The sequence below is a fragment of the Oncorhynchus clarkii genome, chromosome 6, assembly GCF_045791955.1.
Source record: "Oncorhynchus clarkii lewisi isolate Uvic-CL-2024 chromosome 6, UVic_Ocla_1.0, whole genome shotgun sequence".
In the NCBI taxonomy this organism is placed as follows: Eukaryota; Metazoa; Chordata; class Actinopteri; order Salmoniformes; family Salmonidae; genus Oncorhynchus; species Oncorhynchus clarkii.
Genome location: NC_092152.1, coordinates 61779659 through 61789664, shown reverse-complemented (window position 1 = coordinate 61789664; position 10006 = coordinate 61779659). Strand labels below are relative to the sequence as shown.

General features: G+C 42.1%; 1 pseudogene; it reads right to left on the bottom strand.

Moving 5' to 3' along the window:
* Nucleotides 1-2460: 2460 nt before the first annotated feature.
* LOC139412417 (sulfotransferase 2B1-like) lies at nucleotides 2461-9736 on the bottom strand (annotated as a pseudogene).
* Between the last annotated feature and the right edge of the window lie 270 nt (nucleotides 9737-10006).

Below are 10006 nucleotides of genomic sequence, written 5' to 3'. Positions count from 1 at the left end.
ACAACAGAGTTTTTCTCCTCTTAGCCTGTTTCCATTCATTGTTTCACTGCGCATAACTTAATTAGCAGTTGTTACAATTACACATGCACTGCACAATGTGCATTAGCATAGCTATGGTACTTCTATGAAGTGAATTTGAGGTTGGCTATTGTGATGATTTTAGCCCTTTGCTGCCCTACTCCTCACTCAGTTATACCTGTTTGCTAGGTGCAATTCCATGACAGGTTGGACCAAAGATATTTATGATGTTTTGGATCTTCCTGAAATAGAACCATATGAAGGCCCTTTGGGGAAGGAGGTTTTGAATACCTTTTGAAGTCTAAATCCAAAATTATTCATGAGAAATAATTGATTAAAATTTGTAAATTTGTGACACAACAATGATGAGTCTGTAGATGCTATAAAGTCAGTCTTGGTGTCATTTGAAATATGAGTAGTGTTTAGATTAAGAATAGCTAAATGTCTTTACATTCATTTATCCAAAACATTATAGATATATCTATGTAAATGAAAATTCAACATACAATATATATACAAAAGTATGGGGACACCCCTTCGAGTTGATGGATTCGGATATTTCAGCTACACCCGTTGCTGACAGGTGTATAAATGGAGCACACATCCATGCAATCTCCATAGACAAACACTGACAGCAGAATGGCTTTAATGAAAAGCTCAGTGACTTTCAACGTGGCACTGTCGTAGGATGCCACCTTTCCAACAGCTAGACTTTCCCCTGTCAACTGTAAGTGCTGTTATTGTGAAGTGGGAGCAACAACGGCTCAGCCGTGAAGTGGTAGGCCACACAAGCTCACAGAATGGGACCACCGAGTGCGGAATCGTATAGCGCGTAAAAATCGTCTGTCCTCGGTTGTAATACTCTCTACCAAGTTCCAAACTGCCTCTGGAAGCAACTTCAGCACAATAACGGTTTGTCGGGAGCTTCATGAAATGGGTTTCCATGGCCAAGCAGCCACACACAAGCCTAAGATCACCATGGACTCTGGAGCAGTGGAAACATGTTCTCTGGAGAACTGAATCCCGCTCCCCCATCTGGCAGTCTGACAGACGAATCTGGATTTGGCGGATTCCAGGAGAACGCTACCTGCCCCAATGCAGTGTCAACTGTAAAGTTTGGTGGAGGAGGAATAATGGTCTGGGACTGTTTTTCATGGTTCGGGCTAGGCCCCTTAGTTCTAGTGAAGGGAAATCTTAACGCTAACGCATAGAATGTTATTCTAGATGATTCTGTGCTTGCAACTTTGTGGCAGCAGATTTGGGGAAGGCCCTTTCCTGTTTCTGCATGACAATGCTCCGGTTCACAAAGTGAGGTCCATACAGAAATTGTTTGTCGAGATCAGGTTGGAAGAACTTGACTGGCCTGCACAGAGCCCTGACCTTAACCCCATCAAACACCGACTGCGAGCCAGGCTTAATCGCCCAACATCAGTGCCTGACCTCACTAATGCTCTTGTGGCTGAATGGATGCAAGTCCCTGCAGCAATGTTCCAATATCTAGTGGAAAGCCTTCCCAGAAGAGTGGAGGCTGTTATAACATTAAAGGGGGGACTAACTCAACATTAATGCCCATGATTTTGGAATGAAATGTTTGAGCAGGTGTCCACATGTAGTGTATATACATCCAAAGACCCATCTATTCTGAACTATAGATTCAGAGTTATATTTGGATGGTGTATGAGGGCGGCAGCAGGTCTCCACAGTGAAGTCAGTCTCCACAGTGAAGTCAGTCTGGCAACACAACCACGTGCCACCCTCTGGGTGGCCAGGTGCAGTTCTCTAGCTCTGGCCCCTTCCCCTGATAAACACATTCCTGCCAGGTATGTACTCTCTGAAGCACCACTTGTCTTGCCGTGTAAGTACTAATCAAGCAGCCGGAGTCTGAGAGCAACAGATGAAGATTGATGTCATTAGTTACGGAGGGGACACTCATTGGATCAGCTTGACACACTGCCACTCATTGGATCAGCTTGACACACTGCCACTCATTGATATAAACTGTGATCGGGAGGATTATGACCTTTTGTTAATGTGTTCGCATAACTTCCTCATCATGTTCCCATGAGCTGACAGGTTGTTCGGAGTCAAGCTATGTGACTGATGTAACAGCAGCTTTTTATGTACACGTCAGCCTTTCTGGAGTTAATATATCATCCCTTCTGCTTGATGCACTGCCACAAACTGGGAGGTTTTCCAATGTGTCAAAGTCACAGAGTTAAATGTCCCCCTCGTGTCCCTTCATCTAGCTATTGCAGTTAACTGTAACATTTAGATTTTTTTAGAGTTGGAAAAACCCAACTACAACAACAAATAGGTCACACAATATTTTTGTTATATTTGCATATCAATTTTATTATATAGTTTTACTATATTGGGTTGTGTACATTATATGTACATTCACAAAAAGTGAGAGAATTCCAGGACTTGTATGAAGCGTATCCATCAATCTCCGGCGTCATGGAGGATAAGGTCCCTATCCTGATCCCGAGGCCTGTCCTCCTCCTCCTTCCCCACAGGATTCAGGAGGACACTCCCACATGAAGGTCAAGGGACAGTCTTTCATCTGGTAGCTGTAGACGGTGTCGAAAATACCAATCTGCTCCTCTGTGAAAGTGTTTTTCCAGTCACCGATTATACCTGTAAACAGAACAAGGCCTCCATTATTATGGCCAATCTCTTCACAGAACTGTCATTTTTATTAGGATTCCCATTAGCTAACGCCATAACGCTAGCTAATCTTCCTGGGGTCCAACACCAATTAACAAGACATTACAAACAACCACAATCAAGACTTCAAACATTCAACAAGTAGACAATACAGATAATTAAAATACCTGACAGGAAACACATTTAACATTCAGTTGATACTTTCTATTTGCTGTCCAGTCATATGGACTATCGCATTAGATGTTCTTGAATTTTTTTCTTGAAGGTGGATTTACATTTTGCCTGAGAAATATGGATTGGTAAAAAGTTTCATTCAGCTATAGCTCTATATAAAACTGTAGATTTAAGGCGATTTGTCCTTGGGTTGATTTGTTTTAGCTGCGCTGAATTTGTCTGTCTGGTTTGGTGGTTGTGTGTGTTGCTAGGATGTACTAATATGACAGAAAAGTACTGTGTTTTTAAAATTTTTAAATATAACATTCCTAAAGAAAATCAGAAGACTAGATAGTAATTTGTTTTTAACGTGAAGCCATGAGAGATTCTGATGCATTTTAATAATATTCATTCGGTTGGAGCAATGAAGAGAATCTGGCAACCCTGTTTTGAGCCATTTGGAACTGTTTTATATCTTTCTTTGCTGCAGGGGACCATACAACTGGACATTACTCTAAGTGTGATAGGACCAGGGATTGACCATACAACTGGACATTACTCTAAGTGTGATAGGACCAGGGATTGATGACCTGATTCAGAGCACTAGATGTTTCATACTCTGAACATTTTCTTGTAACAGAAATTCCCTTACCCATCTTAATAACAATATTATCTATGTGTTCTGACCATGGTAAAGCTGTGTCCAACATCACGCCTATTAGTTTTGTTTTTTTCACTTGCTCTACATGTATTCTATTCATCGACAAATTCAATTGGGGGTCATCAACAAGCATATATCTTGAACCAAATACAATACATTTAGTTGTAGAAATGTTCAACACCAATTTGTTAATGTCAACCCACTCAGACACCATTCTTAGTTCACCGCTCAGTACATCTGTTAGCTCATTACATTCTGATGCTGCAATACACATTGTAGAGTCATCAACATACATGATCACTCTTGCTTTGTTCATTACTGAAGGTAAATCATTAGTAAAGATAGAGTAGAGCAGTGGGCCTAGGCAGCTTCCTTGAGGAACACCACAATGTATATCTTTACTATTTGAAAAGCTACCATTAAAGAACACGTTTTCATTCTCCTGGATAGATAGCTCCTTAAAACCATAACATTTGAGTTTTCCTAGTAACAGTTCATGATCAATTACTTCAAAAGCAGCACTGAAATCCAGCAACACTGCACCAACTAACTTCCTATCACCTATACTCTTTAACCAATCTGTCATTTGTGCTAAGGCCGTACTCGTAGAATGCCCTTTGTATGCATGCTGGAAACCCGTTATCAGATCATTACATGAGAAATAATCCTTGATTTGTACAGATACAATGTTTTGCAATAATTTACTTAACACAGGCAGCAAGCTTATAGGACAACTTTTAGGACCAGTGAATGCAGATTTTTTATCCTTAGGTAGTGGAATAACCTTTGACTCTTTCCAGACTTCTGGGCACACCCCATACATCAAGCACTTATTAAAAATATGAGAGATCTTATCTGTACCAGGTGACTTGTCATCCAAAAGAGACAACAGCATCTTTTCTACCTCTTGCCTTTCTACTTGATGAAATTTGAACCCGCATTGCCTCTCCTTCATGATACAATATTTTATAAGGGTATATGACATGGAGCCATCCGTTGGAATCATAGCATTCCTCAACTTGTCCACTTTGCCTGCAGAATATGAATTAATGTAGTTTGCGATGTCATGTGGTTTTGTAATAAATATACCCTCTGATTCAACAAAAGAGGCAGACATGTTTGAATTCCTACCCATAATAGTGTTCAACGTTCTCCACAGCTTTTTCCCATCACCCTTCATCAATGTTGTGCTGATAGAATCCCTTCTTGTTTCCTTTGTTTAGCCTGGTCACTACATTTCTTAATTTACATTTTTTTTTTTGCTTTTTGCATCACAACGTTGAATCATTCCATTTCTCAGCTCATCATCAATCCATGGGGCACCATTTGACCTTGCAGTGCATTTTCTTAAAGGGACGTGCTTATCAGCTGTACTGATAAATAATTTCATAAACAAACTTAGTGACATTTCAGGATCATCCTTACTACACACTTCTACCATACTGTGAGTGCAGGGGAGGTCTATGGTACTGTTCTATCCTTCTGACACTGACTGACACACAACTCTAGTCAGGATTGTTCTCCTGTTCAACAAGGGAGCCTCACCTTTCCTCATGAATTTGCTTTTGCTGTGGTCCATGATCTCCTTTGGGATCTGAGTGTAGTTCACCATGGCGTTATCGCTCATGCTGCTGAAGCTGCAGTGTCTCAGGGAGTTGGTTAACTCCTCGCCCACCAGGGGGCACTGCAGGAAAGAGCTGATCCTCTCCACCGAGCCTTGCAGGTCCTGAGGAAAGTCAATGCTCTTATTATAGATATGGACAAAGAGGGTGGTTTTCACAAAAGGCTGAATTGATCCTCTATTTCTAGTCTATCAACAACATTTGTGGCATACTAAGACCAAACGCTCATTAGGTTGGATACAGTTTGTTGGTGGAACTCCAAGATGGCGTAGCAGTGCAGACGTTGTTTGTCGTTCTCCTGTGTACATATTTTATTTTTTCGTCTTTTTTGTATATATTTCAAAATATTTTCAATGCATCTTTCCATTTTTTTAAATTACATTTATCTTCCGGCAACCTGCCTCACCCAATGTGATACAGATCTGCTATTTTTAGAACCTCAATCAGCAGCTAAACAGCTAATTAGCAATTTAGTCATTGTTAGCTACTGCAAGCGGCCTTTACTTTTAGCACAGACACCAGACTCTGGTGCCACACAGCTGATGCCACACAGCTGATGCTTCCTGGACTCTTCACTAACACGACTAGAATTCACTACACTACCGGATTCCAGCCATTAGCTCTCGACCTTTGCATCGGATCATCGCTGCTACCGAGTGGCTATAGTGGCTAACGCCCTTGTCCCGAAGCTAGCATCAGTTAGCCGAGAGCTAGGCGCATCTCCTGGCTAGCAAATTAAATTACTCCAGTGAGAATACCTATTTGCCAACTGGCCTGGACTCTTTGTCAACATGGAACCCCGCCGTTCCATCATGACTGGTCTACCGACGTAATTCCATCCATTTTGTTTATCTGTCAGCCCCAGACGCGAACTCAGGACCTGTGTCTAGTTAACTGACCCTCTCTGCCCATTCATCGCCTTTTTACCTGTTGTTGTTGTCTTAGCTGATTAGCTGTTGTTGTCTTACCCGTTGTTGTTTTTGCTAGCTCTCCCAATAAACACCTGTGATTGCTTTATGCCTCGCTTTATGTCTCTTTCTAATGTCAATATGCCTTGTATACTGTTTAGGATATTTTTCATTGTTTTAGTTCACTGCGAAGCCCCAAGTCCCACTCAAAATGCCTCAGATAACTGTTTTGTCCCACCACCCACACATGCGGTGACCTCACCCAGCATAACTAGTGCGTCCAGAGATGCAACCTCTCTTATTGTCACTCAATGCCTAGGTTTATCTCCACTGTACCCTCACCCTACCATACCCGTCTGTACATTATGCCCTGAATCTATCCTACCATGCCCAGAAATCTGCTCCTTTTATTCTCTGTCCCCAACGCACCAGACGACCAGTTTTGATAGCCTTTAGCCGTATCCTAATCCTCCTTTGTTCCTCGGGTGATGTGGAGGTTAACCCAGGCTCTGCGTGTCCCCATGCGCTCTCATTCGTTGACTTCAGTATCCTGCAAAAGCCTTTGTTTCAAGCATGTTAACATCAGAAGCCTCCCCCTAAGTTTGTTTTACTCACTGCTTTAGCACACTCGGCCAAACCTGATGTTCTTGCCGTGTCTGAATCCTGGCTTAGGATAGCCACCAACAATTCTGAGATTTCCATCCCCAACTACTAAATTTTCCGTCAAGATAGAACTGCCAAAGGGGGAGGAGTTGCAATCTACTGCAGAGATAGCCTGCAAAGTTATGTCATACTTTACAGGTCTGTGCCCAAACAGTTTGAGCTTCTAATTGTTAACAATCTTTCCAGAAATAAGTATCTCACGGTTGCTGCCCATTATAGACCACCCTCAGCTCCCAGCTGTGCCCTGGACACCATATGTGAATTGATTGCCCCCCATCTATCTTCAGAGTTTGTTCTGTTAGGTGACCTAATTTGGGATATGCTTAACACTCCGGGCAGTCCTACAATCTAAACTAGATTCCCTCAATCTCACACAAATTATCAAGGAACCCACCAGGTACAACCCCAAATCCGTAAATATGGGCACCCTCATAGATATTATCCTGACCAACTTGCTCTCCAAATACAGCTCTGCTGTTTTCAATCAGGATCTCAGCGATCACTGCCTCATTGCCTGCGTCCTCTGTCAAACGACCACCCCTCATCACTGTCAAACACTTCCTAAAACACTTCTGTGAGCAGGCCTTTTAAATCGACCTGGCCCGGGTATCCTGGATGGATATTGACCTCATCCCGTCAGTAGAAGATGCCTGGTCGTTCTTTAAAAGTAATTTCCTCACCATAATAAATAGGCATACCCCTTTCAAAAAATGTAGAACGAATAACAGATACAGTCCTTAGTTCACTTCAGACCTGACTGCCCTCAACCAGCACAAAAACATCCTGTGGCGGACTGCACTAGCATCAAATAGTCCCCGTGATATATGCAACTTTCAGGGAAGTCAGGAACCAATACACGCAGTCAGTCAGGAAAGCAAAGGCTAGCTTTTTCAAAGAGAAATTTGCTAGGAAACACTGTCACCACTGAAAAATCCACGATAATCGTGAATTTCAAGAAGGATTTCTCTACGGCTGGCCATGCTTTCCTCCTGGCTACCCCAGCCCCGGCCAACAGCTCCACACCCCCCGCAGCTACTTGCCCAAACCTCCGCAATTTCTCCTTCACCCAAATAGCAGATGTTCTGAAAGAGCTGCAAAACCTGGAGTTGTAAATGAGAACTTGTTCTCAACTGGCCTACCTGGATAAATAAAGGTGAAGTAAAAAAAATAAAATTAAAAAAAATCTGTGAATCTCTACAAAGCATTTATTTTTCCTAAAGCTATGTTCACGTAGTATTTCATAATGTCACTTAAAATAGCATCTCACAAAAGTCTATTTATAATCTATGACTAATATTTTCATGTCTGAAGGATAGCCTATTTCTGTAGTTACACAACCTCAGAGACTCATGAGACTGTAATACAAGTGTTGTGTTCTGATGCGCTTAAATGGACACGTCTACAATATGGTTACGGGTGACTCAACCACAATGAGGAAGAGAGAATGTAATGGGATGTTTGCAATTGATGACAACAACAGTACATAGCAGACAGTGATAGACAAGAGTTATCCTACCAGCCACATCTCCTCATAAGAGATATAAAGAACATTTGCCAAGACTCCTGCTTGACTCGTCCAGCCTTTCACATGATCGAACCAGGACCCATAACTCACTGTAAAAAGGGTAAATGTTGGATTAGATCTGACTGTTAACAGTAGGATTAAATCCCAGAAATGCTTGAGGTACAAATCATTAGTGTCAACTCACCTGATCCCTCCAGAAAACTATCCAGAAACTCAAATGAATGAAATGAAATGAATGAAATGAAATGAATTGGGTTCTGGGAGGAACTTGGCCATTTTATGGAAGTGGTAATATGACACAGCAACATCTTTGGGGTTTCTGGTGACATAGATAACCTGAGAGATGGGGTGGAGATAGTGTCACTAACTACCAATATATTTTTTCCATAGAGTTGCTTTACAAAATAGGAAATGTCTCACAGCTTTGAGAATAGTCTCTTCAATCCTACCTTAGCTTTGGAGCCCTGAAGCGCAGAAGACAGCAGGTTGTAGGGCAGGTGAGTGGTGATGATTCGGTCCCCCTGGGTGGCTTCCAGCACCTTTGCACTGCCATGCTGTTCCAGCCAGGGGGCTCGTGCCCAGTTGGGAGAGTTGTGGGTCCCCTCTGTTTTTCACAAGATGATCCAAATGCTCTCTAGCAAACGTCAGATGGGCCTAGACATGTACTGGCTTAAGCAGGGGGACACGTCTGGCACTGCAGGATTTGAGTCCCTGGAGGCGTAGTGTGTTACTGATGGTAGGCTTTGTTACTTTGGTTCCAACTCTCTGCAGGTCATGCACTAGGTCCCCCCATGTGGTTCTGGGATTTTTGCTCACTGTTCTTGTGATCATTTTGACCCCACGGGGTGAGATCTTGTGTGGAGCCCCAGATCGAGGGAGATTATCAATGGTCTTGTATGTCTTCCATTTCCTAATAATTGCTCCCACAGTTGATTTCTTCAAACCAAGCTGCTTACCTATTGCATATTCAGTCTTCCCAGCCTGGTGCAGGCCTACAATTTTGTTTCTGGTGTCCTTTGACAGCTCTTTGGTCTTGGCCATAGTGGAGTTTGGAGTGTGACTGTTTGAGGTTGTGGACAGGTGTATTTTATACTGACAACAAGTTCAAACAGGTGCCATTAATACAGGTAACGAGTGGAGGACAGAGGAGCCTCTTAATGAAGAAGTTACAGGTCTGTGAGAGCCAGAAATCTTGCTTGTTTGTAGTTGACCAAATACTTATTTTCCACCATAATTTGCAAAAACATTCATTAAAAATCCTACCATTTTCTGGATTTTTTTCTTCTCATTTTGTCTGTCATAGTTGAAGTGTATGATGAATTACAGGCCTCTCTCATCTTTTTAAGTGGGAAAACTTGCACAATTGGCTAAATACTTTTTTGCCCCACTGTAGATAATTTTCTTTTGTACACCGGAAGTTGGGGCTGAGCAAAATTATCCGCACTGCCTGTACATAGAAACTGTCTCTGAGCCTGGTGGTCTGGGTCGTAAAGATGTAATCCTTAGTGGCTACATCCATTTTTGGACTTGAAATTAATTATATATACTCAATGATGCTTAAAGAATATAACTTATAAATGCCTCATGTGTCACATTCGTCATAATGATGAAAGAGAAACTCACCAAAACAAAACAATAAAGAACTAATGAAACGTGACGCTACTGGTATGCACTCAGGCAACTCAATGTAGACAAGATCCCACACCAGAAAGTGGGGAAAAAAAAGGGTTGCCTAAATATGGTCCCCAATCAGAGACAACGATAAACAGCTGTCTCTGATTGGGAACCA